Consider the following 6,343-nt stretch of genomic DNA (forward strand, 5'->3'; position numbering starts at 1 on the left):
ACCAAAGCTCTTGCTCTGATTCGCCGGCGTCTTTAAGACACTTTAGAAGTCTGAATGAGAGAAAACTACACTGTGTCTTCACATTTTACTCTAACAATACTCTAGCTAAACATGTTTTGATGTTTCTTAGTCATCCAATACATCAGTGTTTATGCTCTAAAATGAGTAAATGTGTATTTACACTAGCAGTCAAAAGTTTTTGAACTGTAAGATTTTTTATGTTTTTTTAAGACGTCTCTTCTGTTCACCAAGCCTGCGTTTATTTGATTCAAAGTACAGCAAAAACAGAACAATTTTGATATATTTTAACTATTTCAAATAACTGCTTTCTGTTTGAATATATAATAAAATGTAATTTATTTCTGTGATTTCAAAGCTGAATTTTTAGCATCATTACTCCAGTCACATAATCCTTCAGAAATCATTCTAATATGCTGATTTGCTGCTCAAAAACATGTTATTTTGTTGAAGACAGCTTAGAAACAGCTAGTTAAAACTAGCCAATATGTTGTCTGCACTGTTTGACAATAATAACACAAAATGAAGCGAACTGATTCATTAAAACAAACGATTCAGAAGAAGTGATTCAAGGAAATTATTCAAACATCTTTTAGCATTTAAAATTTAGAATTAAAATTTAATGTTAATATAAAAAAATAGATGTTTTTAATAAAACTATATTTAAAAATGACATTTAATATATTTTAAATATATGTAATACAATATTAATGCACAGTGATGCAGACTGATTCAATAAAAATGATTCTTAAGAACTGACTTTTGGAAATTATTCATTAGCATTTTAAATTCAGAGATGCTAATATAAACAATAGATATTATATATTTTAAAAATTACATAATTTAATGTATGTATATATATATATATATATATATATTTGTTTAGAGAATATAAAACAATATAATTTAATTGATGAAATGATTTAGAAGAACTGATTCATGGAAATTATTCGAAATGTACAAATCTTTTGGCATTTTAAATTCAGAGATGCTAATATAAACAATAGATATTATATAAAATTACATAATTTAATGCTTATATATATATACATATATTTGTTTAGAGAATATGAAACAGCGGAATTTAACTGAAACAAATAATTAATAAGAACTGGTCCATAGAAATGATTTTAAACTGTTTTAGCATTTTAAAGGAGAAGTCCACTTCCACAACAACAATTTACAAATAATGTACTCACCCCTTTGTGATCCAAGATGTTCATGTCTTTCTGTCTTCAGTTGTAAAGAAATGATGGTTTTTGAGGAAAACATTTCAGGATTTTTCTCCATATAATGGACTTCATTGGTGCCTCGATTTTGAACTTCAGAAATGTAGTTTAAATGCAGCTTCAAAGGCTCTAAACGATCCCAGACGAGGAAGAAGGGTCTGATCTAGAGAAACGATCAATCATTTTTTTCGAAAAATAAAAATTTATATACTTCGTAAGCACAAAAGCTCGTGTAGCACAGGCTCTGGGATGCGCGTTCACGGCGCTACTAAATGTGATGGGTTTTTCTTGAACGATTCATTAATTTTGAACGAATCTTTAATGTGACTCGGGAAGAACGAGTTTTCTCGGGGAGTGATTCATTCAGTCGCGGATGCGCAACATCCTATTAGGTTTTGTATTGGAATTAGTTCACCTGTTTCGAGTTGTTTGTTCATCTTATGGTGCTGTCATGTGATGAACGAATGAATCAAACCCGAAAACTTGTCAGATAAGAGGTGAGGTGAGCTAATCATAGACTAAAGACCCAGGTAAACAATGAATGAATCTTTTCTGTTTCTTATAGCATTATAGTTCTGTCTTGTTTGTAGTGTGATCAACGTTTGTATAAGCAGTAGATGTGTTAGGGAAGTAACATGTAACATTTTAATAATTATATTTTGCTAAAATGAATGGAATGACTCGAAAAAATATTCGTTCATTTTGCTGAACGAGACTCAAAGGTCCGAGTCGGTAAAATGATCCGAACTTCCCATCACTACTACAAATCACATCTGAGTTCATGGTCTGTGTACTCCGGCTCAAACAGGTAGAGTATGGCGAAAAAACATCTTATTTTCTCCTACAACTTCAGAATCGTCCGACATTGTTGTACCTTTTTGTTTGTAAACAGCGTTTAGTCTTTGCGCGACTCAATAGTACGTAGCGTTGTGGACGCGCATCCCAGAGCCTGTGCTACATGAGCTTTTGTGCTTAAAGTATACAAATGTTTATTTTCCGAAAAAAATGAGCGATCATTTCACTAGATCAGACCCTTCTTCCTCGTCTGGGATCGTTTAGAGCCTTTGAAGCTGCATTTAAACTACATTTTGTAAGTTCAAAATCGAGGCACCAATGAAGTCCATTATATGGAGAAAAATCCTGAAATGTTTTCCTCAAAAACCATCATTTCTTTACGACTGAAGACAGAAAGACATGAACATCTTGGATGACAAGAGGGTGAGTGGACTTTTCCTTTGAATTCATTGATGCTAATATAAACAATAGATATTATATATTTAAAAAAATACATAATTTAATGTGTGTGTGTGTGTGTATATTTTAGGTTTTTGAATTCAGAGATGTCAGTATAAAAAAATCAAAAGGCAAAAGTTGCAGGTGAGATGTGGTGTACGTATATAAATAAATAATTATTTATAAAATATATGTGTGTGTGTATATATATATATATATATATATATACATGCAAAGTGATTCAGTGAAGCAAATAATTCTTAAGAACTGATTCATGGAAATGATTCAAAACTCACAAATCTTTTAGCTTTTTAAATTTACACTATTAAAAAAATTGTTCATAATCAAAAAGTTGTGGTTGTGTGATTTTCACAGTGTCACAGCAAATGTAAATATTCAAGCAATGCATCATTTCATTTATGCATTTTTTTTCTTATTTGTTTTCAGCACATTTTAATCGATTTTTCTTCTATATGCTATATTTAAGGCACTTCAGGAGTCTGAATGCTGAGGTTGCACCAATGTCAAGCCTTAGAAAAACTATTTAGCGAGTTTGTACCGTGGTATCAGAGCGGCTAACAGGAGGTTCCTTCATCAAGGTCGTTTGATTCTGTCAGGCAGAAAGCGTGTGTGTTTGCAGGCGACGGATGCCAGTTCTTTCATTACTGTAGCACGATAATTCCCAGTTATTCCTCAAGAACGAGCGGCAGAAGAAGCGCGAGCTAAGTGAATTACGGAAGAGAAGCGGCGGAGGTTATGCTGAAGGACGCCAGTTCGAAGCAAATTGGGTTAAAGTTTCATTTGAAGTCCTGAGCCATAAAGCCGCTCTGGATTTATCACAAATGCAGCAGTTCGGCGCTGGTGAAAATTCATAAGGCTTTTTATTAGATCTGTAAGTCTATGAGATTTGATTTAATACCTTTTATTTGATCTCTCTGCGATAAATTCAAGGAGTCATGACACATGAGCCGGCCGATCGCTCTGCCCTCGCCTCACACCAAACTTTTCCCCGGAAATGTCACGGATATCATCTTTTAAAAAGTCACTGAATTCATCAGACGGACACTTGAAACCAATACAAAACAACCTTAACTCCTTGACTCGTGCACTTTTTAGTCTACGTTTAAAAATGGCTATATCAATATTTAGGCTCCAAAATGAGTCAATTCATGTTTATTTACTTAATTTGGAATTAAAACAACATGAAAGATTGATTTGTTTTCAGAGGAACAATAAATCATTTCATTTCATCAGTAAATCATATAAGCAGTCAATATTGCACACATTGATTCAAAATGTTTCAAGCAAAAGAGTTTGAACTGATTCATTCAATTGATTCAAATGATTCAAAAGAACTGATTCATGGAAATTATTTGAATATCCCAACTCTTTTAGTATTTTAAATTCAGACGTTAATGTATTCAAAATGAGTTAATAAATAAAAAAGTGTGTGTGTGTGAGTATATATATATATATATATATATATATTTATTTAATTTTTTATTTTTTTTAAGTAGTAAATAATACTAATTGGAGTACATTTTACTAGAAAATACAAACATTAAATATATATATATATATATATATATATATATATGTATATATATATGTGTGTGTGTGTGTTTTTTTTTTTTTTTTTTTTACATATAATACAATATTAGTGCACAGTGATGCAAATGTTTAATGAGAACTGATTCATGTAAATGATTCGAAACTCAATTTTAGCTTTTTTAATTTATAGACTCTAATACTGAAGTAAATCAGTAAATTATTTAAGCAGTCAATGTTGCCAAAATGTTTAAAGCAAAAGAGTTAAACATTAAAAAAATCAAATCGAACTGATTCATTCAAATGATTCAAAAGAACTGATTCATGGAAATTATTTGAATATCCCAACTCTTTTATTATTTGGAATTCAGATGTTAATAATTAATTAATTAATCAATTAATTATTTGAAGTTGTAAATCAACCAAATTGGAGTATATTTTACAAGAAAATACAAATTCATTATTTATTAAGTATTAGATACATATGTGTGTACATATATATATATATATAGAGAGAGAGAGAGAGAGAGAGAGATTTACATGTAATACAATATTAGCGCACACTGATGCGAACTGAACGAAACAAATGATTCATAAGAACTAATTCATGAAAATGATTTAAAACTCAATTTTAGCTTTTTTAATTTATCGACGCTAATATTAAAGTAAATCATCTAAGCAGTCAATGTTGCCAGATTGATTCAAAATATTTAATGCAAAAGAATTAAACAGTAAGACAAATCAAATCGAACTGATTCATTCAATAGATTCAAATGATTCAAAAGAACTGATTCATGGAAATTATTTGAATATCCCAACCCTTTTAGTACTTGGAATTCATATGTTAATATATTTAAAATAAGTTAATAAATAATAAATAAGTGTATTAATATACATTTTTTTGAAGTTGTAAATAAATTAGAGTACATACAAATTCAAATAATTATCAAATACAAATTTGTTATTTATTAAATGTTAAATATATATGCGTGTATATATACACACATACTTTTAAAATATATATAAAATAAATTATATTATAATACATTATTAAAATTATATTAAAATACAATATTAAGGCACAGTGATGCAAACTGATTCAACGAAACAAATGATTCATAAGAACTGATTCATGGAAATGATTCTAAACTCAGCTTTTAGCTTTTTAAATTTATAGACGCTGATATTAAAGTAAATTATTTAAGCAGTCAATGTTGCCAAATTGATTACAAATGTTTAATGCAAAAGAGTTAAACAAGAAAAATCTAATCGAACAGATTCATTCAGTTGATCCAAATGATTCAAAAGAACGGATTCATAGAAATGATTTGAATATCCCAACTCTTTTAGTATTTGGAATTCATATGTTAATATTTTTTTTTTAATTAAGTTAATAAATAAAAAAAATGCGTATGTATATACATTTTTTTGAAGTTGTAAATCAATTAAGAGTACATACAAATTCAATTAATTATTTATCAAATACAAATTCATTATTTATTAAAATGTTATTAATAATTATATAATGTTATAAATAATTAAACAATAAGAAAAATCAAATCGAACTGATTCATTCAAATGAATTAAAAGAACTGATTATTTATTTATTTATTTGGAGTTGTAAATAAAACAAGAAAATTTTTAATGATTTTTTTTCAGCATAATATTTTCTTTTTTTTAAATACAGTTAATATTATACATTTTTATTTCTTCTATTTTGTTATTTTTATGTCTTATGCATTTTTATGCTTTTGTGTAGAGCTTTTATGTAAAGCACCTTGAGAAAGCAACTTTTAAAAGGCACTATATAAAATGCATTTATTATTATTATTATTGTTATTTTGAACTACCACTGCATATGAAATGTGCTAAATAAATAAATCGTCCTTGACAAATATTGAATCAGTAATAATTTAGCATCTTTGATACACCATAATAGTTTTTGTTAATATATTGAATTAGATGTTTTTAATACATATTTTCTGTTTTCACTGTAAATTTAGTTTTAGTAAATTTGTTGTGTTTTATGCATTTATTTAAATTTGCCTGTATTTAAGTTTTATGTTTTTATTTTGCTTTAGTTATTTCAGTACATGAAGTTAAAACATGAAAAATTAGAAATTAAATGTTTGTTTTTACATATTTTAATTTTTCATATATTTTATAAATATTTTAACCTTTTTTAGCCTTTTAATATTTTATTTAGTTACAGTTCATGTTATTTTTGTTCAGTGTCTTCTTAAGGTTTTAGTTAGAGTAAACTGTAATAACCCTGTATTGAATGCACTGTAAATATCTGACATATCGCCCACCCT

The 6,343-nt window shown here is 28.1% G+C and overlaps 1 protein-coding gene across 1 annotated transcript in view; it reads left to right on the forward strand.

The window, feature by feature from the left end:
* The window catches only part of nell2a (neural EGFL like 2a), a 173,973-nt gene that overhangs the window by 91,952 nt on the left and 75,678 nt on the right, over positions 1 to 6,343 (forward strand). The gene's annotated exons all lie outside the window — the stretch shown is intronic.

This window comes from Labeo rohita, chromosome 25 (assembly GCF_022985175.1).
Source record: "Labeo rohita strain BAU-BD-2019 chromosome 25, IGBB_LRoh.1.0, whole genome shotgun sequence".
NCBI classification, from domain to species: domain Eukaryota; kingdom Metazoa; phylum Chordata; class Actinopteri; order Cypriniformes; family Cyprinidae; genus Labeo; species Labeo rohita.